The sequence below is a fragment of the Pristis pectinata genome, chromosome 17 (assembly GCF_009764475.1).
Source record: "Pristis pectinata isolate sPriPec2 chromosome 17, sPriPec2.1.pri, whole genome shotgun sequence".
Lineage (NCBI taxonomy): Eukaryota > Metazoa > Chordata > Chondrichthyes > Rhinopristiformes > Pristidae > Pristis > Pristis pectinata.
Window position 1 is genome coordinate 3,672,975 of NC_067421.1, and position 23,505 is coordinate 3,696,479.

General features: G+C 45.7%; 2 non-coding genes across 2 annotated transcripts; one reads left to right on the top strand and one right to left on the bottom strand.

Moving 5' to 3' along the window:
• Positions 1-18,829: 18,829 nt before the first annotated feature.
• Positions 18,830-18,911, bottom strand: trnas-gcu (transfer RNA serine (anticodon GCU)). Its single transcript has one exon. It is a non-coding gene; the product is annotated as a tRNA-Ser (tRNA).
• Positions 18,912-22,823: 3,912 nt separating this feature from the next.
• Positions 22,824-22,897, top strand: trnat-agu (transfer RNA threonine (anticodon AGU)). The gene has a single exon. It is a non-coding gene; the product is annotated as a tRNA-Thr (tRNA).
• The last annotated feature ends 608 nt before the right edge of the window (positions 22,898-23,505 follow it).

Sequence of the window (23,505 nt, forward strand, 5' to 3'; positions counted from 1 at the left end):
TGGCAAACTAGGTCTTATCCCTATCTCGACTGGTCCTTCTACGAACTTTGACTTTAAAATCACCCTGTGAGAAGGGACAGACATGGTCTCACCTGTAACGCCTTGTAATCCCCATCTACATTTTTAGCCAGGCACCATCATTCAAAACATATTCTCTTTCCATTGGCAAATTCCATATAAGTCTGATCTGCAGATTTCCTCAAATCTCTGAATTTTTGTCTATAAGCCTCAGGGACCAATTCATAGGCCTTCAAAATAGCTTGTTTTACCTTGGTATAATCAGCTGCATCCTCAGCAGACAAAGCAGAATAAGCTTTTTGAGCTTTACCTTTAATCACACTCTGTACCATAAGAGCCCATCCTTTCCTTGGCCAGTTTGAACTCACAGCAACCTTTTCAAAATGTTGGAAATACTGATCAACCTGATCTTCTTCAAAAGGAGGGACTAATCGAACCTCCCTGTTGGCTGAAAAACCATCTTCAGAATCAGATTCCAAACTCCTACGCTTCATTTGTAACTCATGCTGCCTCTGTTTTTCCTTCTACTCTGCCTCAAACTTTAACCGAATTAGTTCCCGTTCCCGTTCAGCCTCTAACTTCATCCGAGTTATCTCTTGTTCAGTCTCTAATTTCTTTTGTTCGGCCTCTAATCTCTTTTCCTCTTGTTCGGCCTCTAATCTCTTTTGCTCTCGTTCAGCTTCTAATCTCTTTTGTTCTCGTTCAGCCTCTATGTTTAACTGGGTTTGCTCTCGTTCAGCCTCTATCTTTGCCAGCTGCACCTGTGCCTCAGAAATTGCTATTTCACTGCCAGGAAACTGTTTTAACACTTCCTTCTCAAACACCTTCTTTTCCACATAATGGCCAGCTATCAGTCTCTGAATATCTGCCTTTCTCATAGACTGCTTTACTTCTGTAAGGTATAGCCTTGTAGCAATCTTTATCAAATCATCCGTTTTCGCCACCTCCAATCCCTTTTGGGTTGGTGACTCCAAAAATGCCTTAATATCCATTTCTGTTGGTTTCCACACACACAAGACAATTAAAAAGAATTTATCAGACCTCCCTCAAAAATCTTTGGATTGGATCCCGGACGAATCTCGTTAACCTTGGGAACTATCCCGGACCAGCCCCCAATTTTGTCACAAACCAGCAACAAAGGAAACACGCTGAGCATGATTCAGTGTTAAAAACTATTTTATTAATCACTACTTATGATAATACGTAAAATAAAAGTAAAAATGTTAGTATGTTAGAATTCAAAAATGTTAAACCTCGAACGTTAACCCCAAAACTAAACTCTTCATGTGTGTGTGTGACAAAGTCCAAAACTCCCAGTTCCGGAATGGTTCTTAAAGTTCAGTTCCGCAAGCCATAAGGTGAAACATGAGCAAGGGCTTCTTCAACAACCACCGTTGTCTGAAGATAAGATGTAGATGTAGAAAAACATAGAGAGAGTACATACGAAATCCAAATGTTCCACAATGGACCCCAAACGACACTCCAGTGTTCACTCGGTAGTGACTTCCTCACCCCGAAAAGCATCCGAACCGTGGTCGTCCACATACAAATACCTATTTCCTTCTACAGGTCAGCAACAAAGTGAACTCCACCGGATTACTTCCAACTTCCATACATGGATTTCAGTGGCAGACACAGTTATTGTTTCTCATCCATCGATAGAGAAAACAAGCAGGCTGGTGTCTCTCTCCCTTCTCTCTCTCTCTCCTGCTTCTGACTTCTTCAACAACGTCATTACGTCCTTTATCTTCTATTGACGTAAGCACGCCCCACACACACATACACACACACACTCTATCTTAAAGGGACTTAGTAAAATCTAGCATAATTGAGTTATAATCAAGAAATTCAAAGACAGGTATCACCCCTCATTGTTTAGGACAAGCTTCCACCTCGTTGTTTATTGCACCCAAAACTCCTATTTTCTGGCATAACGGGACTAAGGTCCCGGGCAAAGTAATTAACATTTTATCCATTGAGTCAGAAACTTACGTGCTGTTGCTTGCGAGGTAGTTTTCTACAAGCTATAGGTATGTTTACAATTTTTTTATCCCTTTACTTCCTGAGTGAGACTGTGAACATGATGGTTTGACAGTCACTGCCCGACACCGGTGGAAACACGTTGAAACCTTTCCCCAGCTTCTGCTTCCTCCCAGAACCGACCGACTTCACTGGACTCTTTTCCTCTATTTTATTTTCAACGTTCCGCGGATGACATTTTATGTGTAAAATGGCATCACAGGGCGCCGTGGTTTCTGCCGTGTAGCGGTTATCACGTTCGCCTCACACGCGAAAGATCCCCAGTTCGATCCTGGACAAGAACAAAATTTTGGATTTGCTCCAACTGGTGGGGCGAGTGCGTCTTCTGGGTGTTCCCATTCACCTTGGAAACAAGAGGCAACAGATTTTTCTTTGAAGTCAGAAGAACTTTATTCAGTTAAATTCCGCATAACTGCCGTGAAACCAAATTACGTCCGTCATGTTTGCGCTCTCTATCTGTCTCTCTCTCTCATTCTCCAACTCTCTCCCTCCCCCTCTCGTCATCTCCCAGATGAACTGCTTCACTCCGCGTCTCCTGTTTTCTGTTTTATTCTCTCACTTTCTGAAGGAGACGGTTAGTTAGGACTGTAAGAAGGAGAAATATCTGGATTCAGGTGAATTCTCCCTTGGGACCGCTGTGAAGACTCGGTCAATGACTTCGTTTAGCACAGACAAGAGTTCGAATTTCAGAAACTGACGGAATCAGGGAACAAAGCAAAAGACAGAAAATTATCTTGAAATCGACTAAACATTGTTGAATGGAGGATCGAACTCGACAGACCGAACGACCTGCTCGTGATTTAATTGATTCTGTTTTTGTCACCTTCCAGCCTTTCTCTCACAAACAATGTCCCATCTCTTCATCTACCCTCCGCCTCTCTCTATCTTTCTCTCTCGCTCGCTCCCTGACGTTCTCTTTACATCTCTGTCCAGCTCACACTTTTCTGCCCCGTTTCCCTTTCAGTCTCTTGCTTTCAGATGTGCTTTCCTATTCCGTCCATCATTACATTCCTCCATACCTCCTTCTTCCTCACTAGACACCCTCCCGTCTTCTGGTAGCTTTCACGTGGTTAACGATGATCTAAAAATCTTTGAGCGGGGGGTGGGGTAGGTGAAATAGAGAGAGAGAGGGGATAGGTGCAAGAACAAGCCAGGGTACTACAGGCCGGTGAAGGGATTTATGATGGGAAAGTGACTTGAAGATATTCCGAGAGACAGGATCGGCCTGCATTTGGGAAGTTATCGACTCAATAGGGAGAGTCAGCACCGACTTGTGCGGAAGCTCACGAATTTGATTGAGCTTTGAAGAGATGACCGCGAAGATCGACAAGACCAGGGGGGTGTACATTTATAGGAATATCGACTTTATCAAGGCCTTTGACAAGGTCCTGTGTGGGAGGCTGTTCAGCAAGGTTGGATCACATGGGACTCAGTGAAAACGAGACAATTAGCGTGGTGCTCGGAGTCGGCGTTGCATTTTTTTTATTGGAAGCCTAACAGTGGAGTTTCGCATGGATCTGTGCTGCGTCCCTTGTTTGTCACATCCATATCAACGATAGAGATAAAAACTGAGGTGGCATTGTTATTACCTGTGCGGGAGACACCGATATTGGTGGTAGAATGAAGTAGGTTATCGGAAATAACAACAGGACTTTAATCAACTGTGAATGTAGCCAAGAAACGGCAGATGAATTAACTAGAACAACTGCGAAGAGTCGCATTTTGGGATGTTAAACCAGGGTAGGACTCACACAGTAAATGAGAGCTCCCTGTGGGGTTTTGTAGAACCGAGAGACCTCAGCTTATAAGGACATAGTTTCCGGAATTTGACGACACAGGTAGACAGGTGGGTGGAAACGATGCTTGTCACGCTTGCTCTCATTAGTCAGGGCAGTGAGGACAAAATTGGGACGTCATGTTAGAGCTGTACATGACATTGATAAGACCGCACGTGGGGAACTGTGTGCAAGTCTGGTCAACTCGCTGCAGGGAAGATGTAGTTCACCTGTAGATGGTACAGAACATATTTACAAGGATGCCGTTCACCTGTGGAGGGTACAGAACATATTCACAAGGATGTTGCCATCACTGGACAGATTCACTAACCAGGAGAGATTGGATAAGCTGGGGTTTTTACCCTGGAGCAACGGGAGGCTGAGGACTGACTTTGAGAGGTTTATAAAATCATAAGGGGCAGAGATAAGTTGAATTGTCACTATCTCTTTTTCTTTGGTGGGATAGACTGAAAATGGAGGGGATAAGTTTCGGGTGACAGGGGAAATATTGAAAGGGGATCTGATGGACAAGTTGTTAACACAGGTTGTGGAGTCCATATGGAATGGGTGCCAGAGGAAGTGGACGGGTGTGTTCATCTACAGATTTCAAAGATATGCTGGCAGTTACATGGACAGGAGTGGTTCCGAGGAATATTTGCCCAACTCAGGCAAATTTGATTGGATGCGGCAGATTCATTCGTCAGCATGGACGTATTAGGCCGAAAGGCCTGTTACCTCGCTATAGGCTTTATACTCCATGAGGGACATTAAATCCGAGAAACAAGGAAGAGAGTCGCTCTATCCCATCTCTCAATTCTGTTTAGGACATCGAAGACTACATTGCTGCTGCTTCCTGACACATAGAGGTCAAAGCTTTTATTCCGATTTCTGCCAATTTCCACCTCATTCCACCTTTAGATGGTCCTTCTCTGACATGTTCCTTGCCTTTCTCACTCTCACGTTTTCTTTTAACTGACAAAGATCTGTTGACAGCTCTGTTGAGAACACTAGAAAATGATTCCCTGAAATGAAATCTTCACAAATCCTTAATTTAAGGGAACTACAGAGAACCGACGAAGGCAATGCCTTGAAATTTCCACAATTCCTTCAGAGCTCGCCACAAGGGAATTTAAATGGTTCGTTCCAATTAATCCTAATCCATCAATTAGAAAAAGTTATCAAGCTCCCGAAACGTCGACCAATCGATTCGCAGGGAAAACGCAGAATGGGAAACGGAATTAAGTTTTCTGATTTGTGTCGCTGCACCGTTACATTGTCTGTCGATGGGCTTTGGCATCAGCTGTTTCTCTGGCACAATCGGCCAGCGCCTTCGGCTGTGAACCGAAAGGTTAGCGATTCAAGCCCACCGAGGGACGGTGAGCTCAGGTTTTCTCCCCGACATTCAACACTTCTGGCGGCGCTGAAACAACAAATCACCATTTCCTCAGGCTTTGGTTTACTTGGTGACTGCTGAAACATGACATGTATTTTGCATGGGATGTGGATGATATGGAACTTATATTTGTAATGGGAATCATATGGATCATGTCGACTCTAAATAATGACAACAAACAAACAAACAAAATAACATTTCTGGTTGCTTGCACTGAAAGGCAACCAGGGAATGCCGGATTGCTCTGTTGCTCAAAGACAGCGAGTTTCTATGTGTCGATGACGTCTGAGAGCTCTAAAACTTTAATTTCCTCACCCCCACAGATGATGTTTCCATTTTACCTTTATTTCAGCTTCATTCCACATTTGATCAGGATTAAATATTCTTCCCAATTTATGTTATAATGTTTCAACATGAACAACGCGCATTGTAATGGAAATTGGACAAGAATTGTGATTTGTCATTATTCTACTGATGATTCTCGTTCATTTAATGGGTACTCAGTGTTTTTCCCAAATATTCTCTAACAGACTGAGATGCTGACAAAACAAAATGAGCCGCATAAACATGAGCTACACAGCGATACAGTCACGGAGGCAGAAAAGGGATATATCAGGAAAACAGGCTTTTCCATCCACCGAATCCCCAAGAAACTTTCACCACCAACAAACGCCAATGTTTCTTTATTCTTCCCATATTCCTGCCAATTACCCCCAGATTCTGTCTATCACCGACACACTGTGGACATGTTATGGTGACCAATGAAGCTGCCAACCTTCGTGTCCTTGGGACATGGGAGGAAACCGGTGAACATGCAGGAAATCCACACAGTCATAGGCGGAACTGCACACAGCACCTGGCAGGACGAGGTGAGGATTGAACCCGTATCTAATACGACTGAGCTTGGTGAGGCAATAAACAACGCCTTGGACTTCTATCGTGCAATTTCCTTCAAAATGAACCACTTTACTTGTAATGAAATGGTGATTAGCAACTCAATGGCGCAATGATTTAAAGCACGGTTTTGAGGGTATTCCTTCTGCCGTGGGCTTGGCAAGCATGTTCCCGACTTTGCTCGCAATTCAATAGTTATCAGTTATTTTCTCACCCGTGCTGGAGAAGATTTACTGTGCGGTGCCCTCTGCAAGAGGAGAAACGCACGCAAGTCTCTTCTGCGCAGACTCAAAATTACTGTGCGTCATCAGAAATTCGTGCCGTCGAATTGTTTGCAAAATCCTGTCGAGAACTCGGTCCTGCAATAGGATGGGAACTGGGGCACTGGTTTTGTCGCTTCTTAAGTGAAAGAATGAAAGGAAGCGGACACAAGTCTCCGTTTGACGAAATGCGATGTTCTCCGCGGTAGCTTTAACTACATGCACCAAAGGGGGCAACTATGGGCTTTGTCGTGCAACGTACAGCGTGTTAGACTTCTGACGATCCGTGACGAAGCAATTCAAAGGTTGAGGGTTCGAATCCCACCAGAGTTGTTATTTTGTCCGAATTCGCTGCAACGATAAACAAGGTCAGATTCGTGGTCACCTGATGCTGGATAATCCAGAAATCCAGGTCATGGTTTGAAGTAATCGAATCGTTCACTAAAACACAGAAAGATGATTATTTTCTCCCAGACCGTCCGAGTCTGTGGAACTTTTCGGGAAAATGGCTGCGGATACTGAGTCTTTGAGTATTTAAAAGACGGGAGAAATATTACTTGAAAAAAGGAGACTACTACGATAAGGTGGTTGGCTGGAATGCAGAGTTAAACGGCTGAGCGTCTGGGTGCTATTATGTCTTTCCGATGTGCACGGATGTTTGTGTGTAGGTTTTATATATTTGGTTTTCTTAAGTTTACTCAACTTCTTCCATTCCGTTAATGTTGCAGGTTTGACAAGATACTTGCATTCTGTTCATTGTAATTCAAACATGTTCTGAAGATAAATCGCCAAATGTGCTTTCTATAATTCAGGGAATAACGTCACTTTTTTTACCCGGAACCTGTCCCCTCACAATATGCAAGTGCCCAGTTTATGCTGTCCCCAATCCCCGCAGAAACACCGTTTCGAAATGGTAATCTTTATTACTTCTTTCAATTAAAAACCTAGACTGAGAGGGAAATGGGTAGAACCGTGCAGACGGAACGGTTTCTGGTGTGCTGCATGTTTTCCTGATTGCAGTAAAGGCAACGGCGAGTAACCATTGTCACAAACCAGCAACAAAAGAAACACACTGAGCATGATTCAGTGTTAAAAACTATTTTATTAATCACTACTTATGATAATACGTAAAATAAAAGTAAAAATGTTAGTATGTTAGAATTCAAAAATGTTAAACCTCGAACGTTAACCCCAAAACTAAACTCGTCGTGTGTGTGTGTGACAAAGTACAAAACTCCCAGTTCCGGAATGGTTCTTAAAGTTCAGTTCCGCAAGCCATAAGGTGAAACATGAGCAAGGGCTTCTTCAACAACCACCGTTGTCTGAAGATAAGATGTAGATGTAGAAAAACATAGAGAGAGTACATACGAAATCCAAATGTTCCACGATGGAACCCAAACGACACTTCAGTGTTTACTCGGTAGTGACTTCCTCACCCCGAAAAGCATCCGAACCGTGGTCGTCCACACACAAATACCTGTTTCCTTCTACAGGTCAGCAACAAAGTGAACTCCACCGGATTACTTCCAACTTCCATACATGGATTTCAGTGGCAAACACAGTTATTGTTTCTCATCCATCGATAGAGAAAACAAGCACGCTGGTGTCTCTCTCCCTTCTCTCTCTCTCTTTCTTCTTCTTCTGACTTCTTCAACAACGTCATTACGTCCTTTATCTTCTATTGACGTAAGCACGCCCCACACACACATACACACACACTCTCTATCTTAAAGGGACTTTCACTGAGTCCGTAACACCATCAATAAATCATAAAGACTTCACGAAAACCTCGGTCAATATCGGACGTTTCTGAACATATGTGTTCGCACACATTAGAACGGTTGTGAATATCCCAGAAGGGGTCCAGAAGAGATTTTCTGGTATTGCAGCCAATGTGCGTGATTTCATTTGCAATTGTAAGCTGCAGAAGCTGGGATTCCTTCATTTAGATGAAGGACATTGACAGCACAATTTATGGACATCTTGTGCATCCGCTGGAAATGTCTGGGTTGAACCCCTTTGACCCATGTCGACACTGAGAGTACTCAGGAAAATTAGCGTCCCTGCATTGACGTTTGGAAATCCTCGTGGTCTTCCACCTTGCCGTCTGACGTGACAACAGTTTACCACTTCTGTCTCCGGTATACTTTGAAGAGACATTGGATGGATTGGAAAACAGGAAACCGCATCTAGCCTCAAACACTGTGTCTGGGACAAATAGTTTCAAATAAAACACGGAGGGCACAGAACTTTCAAGATTAAAATGTTCAACCAATGAGTGTTGTTATATAATGAACGAAAAACAACTTCGCTGTACGGCAGTGTGGTGAGCGGTCCAAGGCGCTGGATTGAGGCTCCAGTCTCCACGGAGGCGTGGTTTCGTATCCCACAACTGCCATTGGGTGCAAACCTACTGCACCGAATATTATCTGTTGCGGTATTAAAAGTCCATTGGGAACTGTTTTGCAGAACAAAATATAAACAAATCACAAATCACGGTGAGAATGATCCTGCATTGGTGCCAGGATGTATGACGTCACTGCAAGGCTGCAGAACAGTCCTGAGGTGCTGTGGGAGATTGTGGACAGGTTGTGATCATGGCCCATAATTATACGAAACAAATGGGTTCAACAGTATTCAATATCAATCTGCATTCCACCTCATACCTTCTGCGCTGCTTCTGCCGTGTCTTGAAATAAACAGCGAACTGGTCAGAGTTCGAGTCGAAAAGACCTATGCAACGCGGGGTGGGATCGCTTGTCAACAGGACCAGGGCAAGTTCACAAAGCAGGACATGGCCGCGTTTGCAAACGATTTGCATCTTAAACTAACACCACGCCGCAAAAACGCAAGGTAACGGGAAACAAAGTCATCAGAAACGTCACCTGGTTGAATGGCTCGCTCTGTTTCTTGGACCGCAAAGACCAACAGACCCGGAGCGTATTGGAGGCTATTTATTTATTCTGTTGCTTTTTGTTTTATGTATGGAGGTGCGTGAACGGCGGTGTTTGCAGGAAACCCGGCTTCATCACACGGCAATTCACCCATAAATGAAAGGCTCCGCTGGGAGTTTTACCTAGGATCTCCTGTTTACAAGACAAGGGCTTTGACCAGTTAAGCCACGGAGCCTTCGCGCCGTCTTGCAGTTGTAATAATGAGATGATACTTGCATTAACTTCTCTTGTTCGTCTGCTGGCGAGGGAATTGCTTCAGATTCTTCTCGTTTCTACAGATTCACTGCGTCGTCTACTTACAAACATTGTATCACCGCATCCAATTACGGATTCTCCGCAGTCACAACTCCGCCTGATTTACTGAACACCTCCTCGCCTCCATTTGCAGCACAGCTTACCCTTCACCCACCATCTCCGCTCTTTCCGTTTGATCTCATCGCAGCTTCAGGAGAAGACCCTGAACCAGCTCACTCCAAGCATCTCACTGAGACAGCTTGACCACATTATATCTGTCAGCGGGAAGGGGCGGGGCAGGAAAAGTGAACTTTCTAGCTTCCCAACCGAAATGAAAGTGCTGTTCAGTGGGTCAGTACATTAAGCTCCATCGAGGAATTATTCCGCACGTGGAAACACTTGACAGCGGTTAATTCTCTCCGTGCTTGAGAAATGCGTCCCTCCACTCACTCTCTCGCAGCACATCGGCCCAGAAGGTTTCTTAGCTCCACTTCTTGGGGTTTTTTGGAGGGTGTCACTGTGCGGCCTAATGGGTAAGGCGTCTGACTTTGGTGTTTGATGCGAGGTCATCAGAAGATTGCAGGTTCGAGATTTGTCACGGTCGTTTTACCAAAAGTGGTTTTGCTTCTATTCTGTCGCTCACTCCCTCGACCACAACTGTCTCCTCTGATTCAAACACACGCATTTTAAGCTGGTCGGATTCGAGAAGATTCCCACGCCGCGATTACCTCGGTCACTCCGCCCTCGTGGGAAACCTAACGAAATGCCGCCGCTTCGTTTCACGTTACTTTTTTATTCCATGTGTCTTGGCTGCAATGAATTTCTGCAAGCGAGCTCATAAACATCGGGTGGAGCTTCTCAAACTGTCGGTAGCAGCTGCTGCTGGGAAGGCGGAGTGTGCTGCACATTCAGCAGGTCATATCGCAGCGGAGACACCACATAGAACCTGCATAACCATCGGTGTAGGATCGTAAACACACGTTTTCCTTCCTGCAGAAACACGTACTGCGGCGGGGCCTGATCGATTCTGGAAACAAGGCTACATTTGAAGAGGGGATGGCAGACGGCGACGGACGGATGGAGCTGGAGACGGCGGATTTCAGGCCGAGGTGTGCGGACAGATTGTTGGTGACCTGTTGCTTGCTCAGTCCCGCTGTGAAACTATGAGAAGGATCAGTCTGGTGAGTTAATCTCAAACAACGATAATCCATCTGATGATGACACCAGATGTGGGAACGTTTTCTGTACAATGCAATAGGACAGGACAGCACCATGGACGGGACATTCACCCCATTAGATCTTCTCAGACCACGATGCCGAATAAAAGTGATCCTTTCCGCTTTCACATCTCCCATTTCCTTCTATTCCTTGCCTGACTGTCGATCATGAAATAAATGATGTGCTTCTGAAATGTAGCATCGGGCTAAAAATGAAGATTGTATTTTCTCCGAACCCACCCCCGGAACATGAACACACCTTCAGCTTTTCATTGGCTGCAGTACTGAAATTAATCATGTTGTTACCTATCGTCGTCAGGATGGCCGAGCGGTATAAGGAGACGCTTTCAGGTCCTAGTTTCCACTAGAGGCTTGGGTTCGAATCCCACTCCTGATAGTTAAATGCTTTAAATCTTGATTCTCCCTCCCTGTTTTCTCCCACTGGCTGCCAGTTTTCCCTCGCTCCATCCTCGCTTCTGCTATTGACTAACTCTGTCCTTCCACAGATCAAATATCTTCCCAGAGTTATTAATATTTTCGTCCCATCGAACTTCGTGATCTTTTACTGGTCCTCACGACTGCCAGAGTTTGTGGTTCATCCTTCATTCACTCTCCCGTCCCATCTCCACATTCGTAGTTTCACAAATATGCAGTAATCTGCTGATGGCAACGGTGAATGAAGTCACAGCCCAGAGGGGGGAGTGGTTGGTTGGACAACTGCGGAATGAGAATGCTTGTGGGAGCTGCGACGTAGAGAGAGACGGAAGAACAGATAAATACAGACAGTGCAGGAGTGGGAAGGTTAAACAGTGACACGACGGAATACTTGCAGGTTCAACGAAAGGATGATGGAGCTAACTGAGCGGAATGTGAGACGGAGCTGAGCCAGTTGGTCCCGGTCTCAACTCTTCTTCTGGGCCAATTATCCAAACCCCTCTTTTGTTGATACAACAAATGTTTATCCACCCCACTTTAGATGATCCGAATAAATCAGCTCGTGCCACCCGACGGGCAGAGAATTTGAGAGCTTCACCACCCTGTGCTTCATGAAAACTTTAGGTACCTCAGTTTTAGATGACTTGCCTTTTATCTTAGAGTTCCGTCCCCTTGTTTGTGACTCTTCCAGTGGTTACAACATCCCAAAATCTGCCCTGTCAAGCTCCCATCAAATCTCTTTTTTTTTGTATGACAAGGTCACGGCTCATTCTGCTGAAGTCCAAGGAATATGGACCCAACAATGTTCTACATGAAGAATTCATAACTTGATGAACTCACACAGGCCCATGATATTCAAGTGGAAGTGACAATTCCAGCCCAGCATTCATTTTCAGCGTTCATTGTTGGTGAATATTTTCAATCAGATCAGTTCACTGAACAGAGGCTCACTTTTGCAGCAGTCTCGTCTGTGAACTGATTTCCATAAAATCAGACACCATTCGGCTGTTTCTCAAAGAAAACGATTTTGTTTAATTTCACGTTGGTTACATAATGGAAAAATGATTGCAAAGAATTATCGATTTGAAAGAGTACAGGCGACACTCTATGGAGAAGCGCATTCACCCAGTGTGTGAAGAGAGCGTCATATCATTCAAATTAGCAATAACCTGACAACACCATGAGCGTCGAGTAAGTGAACGGTCTGGAGAACAGCCCGTCTGGGGGAACAGCTTCAAATCCGAGCAGTCGTCGATTCTCCTCTGACCGACTGACGAATGGTCCAAAGAGATCATGCAGGGTGTCGTTCCTCGTGATACGCATATCCAGAAACACACACACACACACACACGCACGCACGCACAGAGAGAGAGAGAGAGAGAGATGTAGAATAATAAATGGAAGAAAGTAACAACAGAACATAGAAAGAAGGGTGTAGTTGACAAACATCAATGACACAGGCAATGTGAAGGGAATATAATGGATGTGCGCATTTTTACATTAAAATACTAATTCCTGTGATCAGTGCACTTGTATTGGGAAGTATTGCAACGGAGCTGAGGCCACTGTGCCATCGGGAACCTCCTGACACGTTGTAGGAGAAATACAACTTCTCCCAACCTCCGCTGTTCCTCGCAGTTATTGCGTATCTTCTAAGGGGGAAGTGGTTTCTTCAACAGTTGAATTTGCAAGCGAGTTACGTCATCTATGCAAACATTCGGGTATTTTTTTCCAATTCTGCTCGTCTTTCACATTTTCCTGAGGAAAGATAAACATAAAGGATCACAATATTGTTTCCGAACCATTGGTGTTAGCAAGGTGAAATCTTCCATGTCCTCCTTACATCCTCTTCCAGACGTTTTTTTTTCTCCGTTAATCTTGTGTGTCTTGGAATATTTTGAATTTCAACTTTCCATAAACCGTAATGTATTAAAATTCATAATACCCACGACATCCACGGTGATTGTCCTCTGTCTACAAAGAGCGAATCGGAAAATCTGAAGACAGCACAAATATCCGGCTGATCCTGGAGCTGACTTTCTACGTTACAGCTCTGCTCGGGTGTCCTCGGTAAAGAGGTACCACGCACTCCTTCGCATTTGAGTGCCTCTCACGGTGGCCAGAGCGACGGTCAATTAAAGTACAGGATGACTTTATTTATGTAAGATTGCTGGTGGCCGTGATTGCCCCACACTCCTACTGCAAATTTGAAGACAGCACGTGTCCAGGAGGAAGAGGAGGTTTTGTTCCGCAAACATTCATTGGGCTTTGTAACAGCAGTGCCGGAGGTCACAGGCTGATTGATGGGTGTGGTAGTAGGATGGTGAATTAGTGTTGCGGACACCTGGAGTTCAGCGTTACCCCTGCGGACTTAAAGCAGGAGCTCTGCAAAGCGATCAATCAATAAGCGTCTCGTTTCTCCAATGTGAACTACAAATGCAGTGCACTGGATTAGAAGGGTGACTTCTTGCTTCGCCTGAACCGATTATTTGGAACCCTAAGTTTTGAATGATTAGGTGACCAACCAGAACCGGCGAAGAGTCATAATGGAAGATTCCTAAATTTGCTGGATTTTCCAAATATTTCTCGCAGCCACACAATCTCCTCCCACTTTCCCGCTTTTCTTTTTAAAATGGATTGAGATACAATGTTTCCAGGTTCAATGTTGCACCCAATTCTGGTCCAGTGTCATGTTCCCCAGTGTTGATCATTCGTCATAGTATTGCCATGCCCCCGTTGGTCTACTCATTATAGCGGGCAGTGCCAACAATAGGAGCCGAAATAGCTCAGTTGGGAGAGCGTTAGACTGAAGATCTAAAGATCCAGGGTTTCGGCAGTTTTTTTATATTTTCTTTGAATTCCGTGCCTCACGGCACAACCTCCGTGGAAGATTTATCAGTGGACTGACGCTGGGTTCACAAAGGTACTTTCAGTTTCAACGACACGGTGGAGATTTCTATTTTATCTCAAATCTTAAGTTCCTTCCGTAATCGCAGCGAAGTTTCACAGCTGGAGTTTCCTTCCCTGCGATCCGTTCTGCTGAAAGTGCCGCACACTCCACCGACATCAGTCTGGGTCCCCAGCAGCGGCTCCTCCCGACACCACAACATCACAAAACGTTTCGGTGAGTCGGAACAATGTCCCGGAACGAAATGCGCCTGAATCACAGACCCTGAGATAGGGTAGCTCCAACGTGTTCACCCGCCCTGGTTCAGGAGACGGAAGGCTGGAACTTGCTCCTCTCTCTTTCATTCCGCTACTGTCAGCTGGGCGAAAGGACCTTCTGGCTGTTTCAACGCGATAATCTGTGGGAGAGTAACAGGCCGCTGAAGCTTTGCGTCATGTACCAGGAAGTATGTATTTCATTATCATTGCGGCCGGCTTTTGTGATGTTCCCGGCTGTTGTGTCGGAAGATGCAGCTACCTGCTGCCGGCGGTATCACATCAGCAGCTGCCCACGGTCCTGTCTGTGCCAATCGACTGCTTCTGGAGATGGTGAGGATGCGACGTCCCCTGCAGGGAACTTTGTGCTAGAAGTAACGTCACCAGGTTTCTTCGGCCAACCGGATTGACAAAACCTCGGGTGTGTCACAGAAATTCCAAACGGTTGAAAGGAACAGCGGTCCGATTGTTTGCCAAGTGTCTCAAAGGATTCCTGTCAAACTTTGCGGTTTATCAGAACGACATTTTCTGACCTAACCCTTCTCCCTGCAACAGAGCAACCACTGAGGAGTTCCACCTCCCCCCTTTGCTTTCCTTCATTCATGTGGCCCCCTCACCCCTTTTCTTTTCCCTCCCCCGCGCTCATGACCTGCCCATCTGTTCCCCACCTCCTTCCCCTAATTTCATGGTCTACTCCCCCTCATACACGATTCCTCCTTATTCAGCCCTTTACATCTTCTGCCTGTCATCGCCCAGATTCTTGCATCTCCCATTCCCCCACCACCTATCCCCACTACCCTGGGGTCACCTATCACCTCTCAACTTGCGCTTCTCACAATCACCCGACCTTTCATTCTGGCTTCTGCATTCTTTCCTTCCAGTCCTGTTCAACGGTCTCGGCCGGTAACGTTGACTGTTGATCTCTGCCATTTCCCGCACCTCCGATCTTACCCCCTCCCCAGACCCAACCGTGATATGGTCACACATCCTCACATTTCATCCCACCAGCCTACTTATCCAACACACCATTCTCCGCCACTTCGGCCACCTCCAAGCGGATCCCACAACCAAGCATATATTCCCCTACCCACTCCTTTCTTCGTTTAATTGGGATCGCGCTCTCCCCGACTCCGACGTTGACTCCTGACCATGTCCACCCATCCCGTTCCCACGCCGGACACTTTCCACTGCCCCGCCATAGTTGTAGCATCTGTCCCTACTCCACCTCCATCACCTTCATCCAGGAACCCTAACAGTACTTTCAGGTGAGTCAGAGATTGACCTGCACTTCCCTTCATATTATCTACTGCATTCGGTGTTCCAAGTGTGAGAACAAACGCAGACACGGTGACCCGTTCGCAGAACACTTGAGCTCTGTCCGTAACCGCGATCTGCATTTCCTGTTGCCAGCCACTTCTACTCTCCCTCCCGCACTATCACTGATGTGTCAGTCCTCGGCCTCCGACACTGCCAGGGAATTCCAAGCACACATTGGAGGAACAGCACCTCATTTTCTATCTTGTATCCTTGCAGCCGAACGCCATGATCATTGAATTCTCCTACTTTAAGTCATCACTACACCCCTTCCCCACAACACCTCCCAACAAGCTTCTTCTCTTCTTCCCTTTTCTAGCCCTTTTTTTCCTCTCTCTTCTTACCTTTCACCCATCCCCCGGTGCATCTGATCTTCCGTCCCCCGCACCTGACTATCACCATCTCTTACCTGCATCGACCTGTCACCTCCCCGTACCCACCCAGCCTCCTCTCTTTTGTCCACTTGTCACTGTTCTGCCTTTCCCTCCAATATATTGTGCTACCCTTTTCCTATCTTCGGTCAGAAGTAGGGTCATGATCCGAAACTCTTACCGCCTGCTTTTCTCCACGGATGCTGCCTGGCCTGCTGAGTTCCTCCAGCATCATAGTGCTTCTCATTGATCAACTGACAGGTTGTGATCTTCCCACAGCCCCGACAATTGATTCTGGCTTCCGCCCGCTTCCTTTCCAGTCTTGAAGTAGAATCTCGATCCGTAACGTTTACTGTTCATTTCCTTCTGTAGATGATGCCTGGCCTGCTGACTTCCCCCAGCATGTTGTCTGTGTCGTTCCACATTCCAACATCTGCAGAATCTCTTCTGTCTCGACAGTTATGAAGGTGTTTGTGGAAATACAGTGCAGGCAAGGCATAGACAATAAAAAGTTGCGAGCGATAACGGGGCGAGATAACGTTATGTAGTCTATGAGTGTGGTGACCGGAGTACACGCGGCCACGAAACTGTGGTCGAAACGGGTGCGTTGAGAAAGGGCGTGTTTGGAACAGATCGGACAGATGTGGTGCAGAGAGTGAACGACAGAATGGAAACAGAACTTAATGTCGTTAAAACGACCGTGACAGGACTCGAACCGGCGATCTTCTGATGGCGTCACATCAAACACCGAAGTCAGACGCCTTCTCCATTAGGCCACACGGACTCTGGTAAAAAAAAAGAATTTAGAATGATGCTGGGGCCGTCGTTTTGTAAGAACGTGAGAAGAAGGAAGGGCGCATATTTCAAGCACACGGACAATTAGCCGGTATGAAGTGTTTTGAGACGTCGAGTGATTCCCTGACGGAACTGAGAGAAGTCGCAGAGCAGGTGGAGTTTTCATATACCCTCTAACTTTAGGGAGCTCGCTTACCCTGTTTCACCCCTTTCCGCTGACGGATACGAATGTTACATGCTGGCTTGGTGCAGTGTGTGGGGTGAGCTGTTTCAGTGTCGCTACCAATTGTGAATGAAGCAGACCACCTGAGGCAGACATGACGTTCACTGCTCTGTGGGTCATCTGAGGCACCACACGGTTTCCCTCATTCTCATCAGCAGTGCCATGACGATAACGCACTCAGGGTCCAGATTCCCAACGTGATGAAAAAGGACACATTGCATGAGATGGGATGGTTTCGCCCTCCATAATTAGTCTGTTATTGTTCCTCTCATTAGCTGACAGTAAGTGAGGGAAGGTGGTTTACCTTCATTTTTCCTCGACACCTATGTGGAGGCGTCTTGAGTTGACAACTGCCGCAGACGGAAGTTTGAACAGTGTGTCGGTAAGTAAGAATCATTGTCTTTAGTTGCCTGCTGTTACACTTTCACCGGACCTGAAATATCGTTTGAAAATTGCAATAAATGAGAACAGTGAAAGTCTGCAAATAGCTGCCCCACCTTTTCACCCAGAGGTCCGTCGGAACCAGGATCCGCACCATGAAGGTTCAGTCGTGGTACTGCAGCTCCTCATTGAAACTAAGTGCAGTTTTATGCCGCCTACAGGTCTACAGGTTGGGAGCTGGGAAATTAGATTACGATGGAGATACAAGAGAATGCAGATGCTGGAATCTGGAGCGTTTTGTGTTCTGCTCCGGACATTTCCCTCCATGGATGCTGCCTGAACCTCTGAGTTCCGCCAGCATTTTGTGCGCTGGGATTAAGATGTCGAAGCAAAGTCTCGTTTATCACCAGTTAACATAAATCATTTCGTAAATTATTCTGGGAAACGCTCGATAAAGTGGTTACAGCGATTTCTAGTCACCCCACTGGATAAATATTCCGTCTCAATTCCGTCAACACGGGAAACTGATCGTACAGCAAGACACGTGGTATCAGAGGCAGAACTTTCTGCATCCGACTTGAGCTCCTCGGTCGGGATGATACACTGCTGTACAGATGTTAATATTATTCACTCTGGGAACATTCTACTATTACCGTTCGCAACGATATTTAAACAGTTCAATACATTTTGAGTCATCTAGAAACTATCAATTAAACTGACAGTCGAAAAGGAAAACAAAACTGAATGCTTCCATATCGGAACAAGATGCGAGAGAATCGGCAGTTTAATCTGTCTCGCTCACAGCAGTCATGAAGCAGTGCGGAACATTCCTTCAGACAGACTTCTCCATGTTTATTTCGAACCTGTCCGGTATCATTTGCCGAATGGTGTTCTTCTGTCCGTATACTGACCCACTCTTTCGCTGTCACCTGTATTTCATGAATTGGGCATTCTCAGATCGATCTATCTTCGGTCCAAAGTCGGCGGTCTCGCACATTGAACTCTCGCGCTCTGCACTCAATCATTCTTCACGTCCCTTCTGCAGGAAGGTTTCAATTGCACGCACTTCCCAAAATGGACAATCTGTTCCTTCTTAAGCAGTTGAACCAGTCCCCATCCAGCCGGTGTTCACCTCTACGAACATCGAGAGGAAGAAGGGCAGGAAGGGCAAAATCGGTCGTCATTCCATCTTATCTTCACTTTTCTTCCATTCTCATTTCACCAAACCTCGTGAGAATTTCTCATTGTAAACATTCCTTGTCAGGAATCAGAAAATACAACGGCTTGCAGGACGGGGGAAAATGGGATCTCTGAAGTGTTGAAGTGAACGCTTTGTGAGCTCAATATCCAAACCAACAGCAGACGACAAGGGTGGGATTCGAACCCACGCGTGCAAAGCACAGTGGATTAGCATTCCATTGCCTTAACCTCTCGGCCACCTAGTCTGTTGTGAAACAGCGAGCATTATTTACAACTCCGACAATCTTCTCCCATGTTCCACCCATTGATTTTTCGTACTATATTCTATTTTCATGCACGTTTCTTAGTCATCTTTTTCCAGAACTCTATATCATTCCCAATCCCAAGGCATATTGACCTTTTCCCGAAACGCTTTGAACATTTTAATTTATTCAACATAATTTTTTAATTTCTCCTGTCCGTCATAGTTTAAACTCCTCTCAGTTGTGCTTCTGTGCTTTGCGATTCATGTACTACATATTGAAATAAATACCGCGACCTGTCCGTTGTCATGAGATTTATTGCAGTTTCCCAACCTTCCCCAGACAAACTGCCACTGCCTTCCGCATATATTGCTTTGCTAAATTTCTGTCACAGTCAGCGTCAACCTTCTTTCTCCCGACGAATGAAACCTTCAATACAGTTGAGAATCTATTTTCAGGTTGGAAGATGAATGTTGAACATCAGGAGACATCCGGTATAAGAACTGTGCCGTGTTGAAATGTATTGTGCTGAAATGTGTAACGCTTCCCATTATCGGCAGTGCAAACACAACGACGTCCCCCAGTTCAGGATAATGTAGGATGAGGCAATGCTGGAGGATGCCTGCAGTGAACTGGCAGAAAGAAAGTGATGAATTTGTCCTTTATAAAATGATAGCAGTATTATGCATTTCGAAAGTCCACACCCATGCAAGATACAATGAGATTCGCCACATTTTGTTTCGGAAACGGGTTGCGCAATTAGTCATCGGGTGAAGTGCAAGGACAGGGAATTTTGGAGGGGTATGGGCCAAATATAGGGTAATTGGACTTGCTTCGATCGGCACTTTAGTACACATGGACGTGTTGGGCTAGAGGGCCTATATCCGTTCTGTATGACTCAATGAGATTTTGAGTTGTGGAAGGAGCAGCAGCTACATTTAATTCAAAAAGCGTCTGGTTTTGTCTGCTTTACGTCACCTGATTTCCAGAAAACGGGGATTTCATAATGTTTTGCCTGGTTGCGAACCAGGGGTCTTTCGCGTGTTAGGCAAATGTGAAAACCACCACACTACAGACACGCTGTTCATCGCAGCAGCAAATCCGGGAAGCCCAATGAGCAACACACACTACCAGATGGCCGTGCGCGTCTGGCACACGGGACTGACGGCTGAAATGGCTGGGAAAAATGGGTTTTCTGCAGCAATAAAGATTGAATCCGCCGGACCATTTCCACTGACCCCAACACCTGGAGATAAACCCGGCACTAAAGAAGGTGGTTCCCGCTGAATCAGGACCGACTGGCTCAGCTCTGTTTCACATTCCGCTCAGTTACCTACATCGTCCTTTCGCTGAACCTGCAAGTCTTCCGTCACCTTACCGTCGAACTCTTCCACTCCTGCACTGTCTGTATTTATCTGGTTTCCAGTCTCTCTTTCTACCTCGCAACTCTCACAAACATTCTCATTCCCCAACAGTCCAACACACCATTACCCCTTCTGGGCCGTGACTGCATTCAACGTTGACATCAGTAGACTGCTGTATTTTTGTGAAACAACGGACATGGGGATGGGACTGGAGAGTGGGTAAAGGATTACAAATGATCTTAATGACCGGGAGAAGATCGCGGAGGGCGATAGGCCAAATAAAACACAAGATAAAAGCCATGCGATCTGTGGAAGAACAGTGTTGTTCAATGTCAGAAGATAGGAAGAAGCGAGGCAGAACTGACGCTCAATGGAACAAAACAGGGACCAACCAAAGTGGGGGAGAATCATGATTTGAAATCGTTAACTGTCAGGAGTGGGATTCGAACCCGCGAGTTTCCACATGTGGAATGATTGCGCGATGGAGCATAACGTACTTACACACTGAACAGCGTTTTCATCCCGGTTGAGAAGTTGAACCGTTCACTTTTCCTGCCCCGCCTCTTCCCACTGACATATACAATGCGGTCAAGCCGGCTCAGTGAGCTGTTTCAGGGAGCGGACTACTTGTGGCAGGTATAGCGTTCACTTCTCCGTGGGTCATCTGTAGCACCCCACGGTTCCTGTCATCAACATCACCAGTGCGATATACCATCCGACGGGGCTGACAAGGAACGAGTGAACAGAAGGAGAGAACAGAAGAGCAGCACCAAGAACAGTCACGAATACGGTACTTTTTTTTTGCAGAAATAAGTGAAGTAACAAACGATCAAAATTTGAAGCAGAATCTGTATTATTACATAACTTTGTTTAAATCCCAAGAACACTGAGAAACCTAAATGCCTCCTTATGAAGGATGCACATTTCCGTCTGTCGTTTCTCACACAGAGGGGGAATAACAAATTGGATGAAGTTTATTGTTGCTGGACTTTGGATTATAGAGTCACCACTGAATCATAGAGTGCTACAGCACGGAAATAGTCTCTTCGGCCAACAAGTGTATTCGGCCTCATCTTCTGCCTGGTCCCACATTCGTGCACCCAGAACATGTCCCTCAAGACTCCTCCCATCCATGGACCCATCCAAACCCCTCTTAAATGTACAATTAAAACCTCACTTCTGCCGGCATCACGTGCCACACTCGCACCACCCACAGACTGAAGAATTTACCTCTCATATTTCCCTTAGATATTTCACCTTTCACGCCAAACGTATCTTCTCTAGTTCTAGTCTCACCCAACCTTAGGGGGAAAAGTCTGCATGCATTCACCCTGTCTATACCCCTCATAATTTTGTATACCTCCCGAAGATCTCCCCTCGTTCTCCTACATTCCACTGAATAAAGTCATTAGTTCTTCAACCTTCCCCGATAACACAGGTCCTCCAGTCTCGGCAACATCCTTGTGAATTTGCTTTGTACTCTTTCAAATTTATTGATAACTTTCCTGCAGGTAGGTGACCAGACCTGTACAGAATACTCCAAATTCGGCCTCACCAACGTCTTGGAGCACTTCAACACAACATCCCGGAGCATATTCGACTGATTTACTGAACATAACATTGCATAAACGTCTCACCATATCATCACGGACCAGCTTCTTTCGAGAGATCGGTTCTGTCAAAACAAAACAATGTTTTCTCTTTTGCAAAGAGAGATCGGTGACGTTAACGATTCACACACAACCTCATACCACCGTACGGCAGATATAGAGTGAGGTAGAATTGAAACCCCGGTCTACTTTAAATTGCCGATGGAATATGAGTGGCGGCGACAGCTTGTGCTCATCACATTCACCAAGTGGGTATTTGGTCCCAAGGAACGTTGCACAATTTCAGTTCAATTAAAGCGTCAGACGAGAGAGAATTCCCATTTTCCAAGCCCAGCAGGTTTAGATGAATGTTAGGGAAAGCACGAATTCTGGCACCGGTGCAGAGTCGGAGGGAATAAAATCCAGACCTGTTTGAGAACCAGAGCTTAGACTGCAGAGGGTTTGCCATCGTCAGTCCCAGAAGAATGTGTTCCCGAAAGTGAACAAGTTCAAACCATCAGCCATGTCCCTCGCTGGAAGCGATTTCATGCCGGTTTTATTCCGTTACCTTCTGTTCCCAACTCGTTAAAAAGAAAAGAAATGGTTTCCATGTCCGCACCACTAGAGGTAGTTGTAAAACACCAGCTATTGATTAGTGTGTGCACTCTGTTTGACCTATAAGGAATTCTGCTGAAGCTGTGGTGAGATCAAACATAAATAGCGGATCTGGTTCTGAGGGTTTTGAAGTGATGTGAACGGACGCGAGGAAGCGTTCAGTAAAACAAGCGGTAATGGATCTGCGGAGTTTCCGTTCCCGGATACGGTGATACAATGTTTGGAAGTAGACAGACCAATGAATCTGTAGAAATTAATAGAATCTGAAGCAATTCCCTCGCCAGCAGACGAACAAGGGAAGTTGGGTCAAGTTACGTCTGATTGCTACAACTGTTGAACGGTGCGAGGGCTCCGTGGCTTAACTGGTCAAAGCGCCTGTCAAGTAAACAGGAGATCCTGGGTTAAACTCCCAGCGGAGCCTTTCACTTATGGGGAAATTGCCGTGTGATGAAGGCGCGATCCACGCAAGTACCGCCATTCACGCACATGCAATCATAAAACAAAAACAAATCAGCAGAAAGTAACAGAAGAAATAAAATGTTTTCCAAAACGCTGTGGGTCTGTCGGTGTCTGTGGAGCGAGGAACAGGGAGAACGGTTCAACCAGATGGCGGTTCCGATGACTTTGTAGTCCGTTTACTTGTGTTTTTGCGGTGTGGTGTTGGTTTAGGGTCAAAATCGTTTGCGAACGCGGCCGTGTCCTGCTTTGTGAACTTGCTCTGATCCTGTTGACGAACAATCCCACACTACGTCGCCCAGGTCTTTTGACTCGAAGGCCGACCATTTCGCTGTGTATTTCAAGAAACGGTTAAAGCAACGTTGCAGATATGAACTGGAATGCAGATTGATTTTGAATACTTTTCCACACATTTGCACTACTTGTCCGTAATCTCGAACACCAAATCAGGACTGTTCTGCAGCCCTGCAGTAATGTCATTGACACTGTCACCAATGGAGGATCCTCGTCACGGTGATCTGTTTTGTTTGGATTTTCTTCTGCAAAACATTTACTAATGCATGTTTAATACTG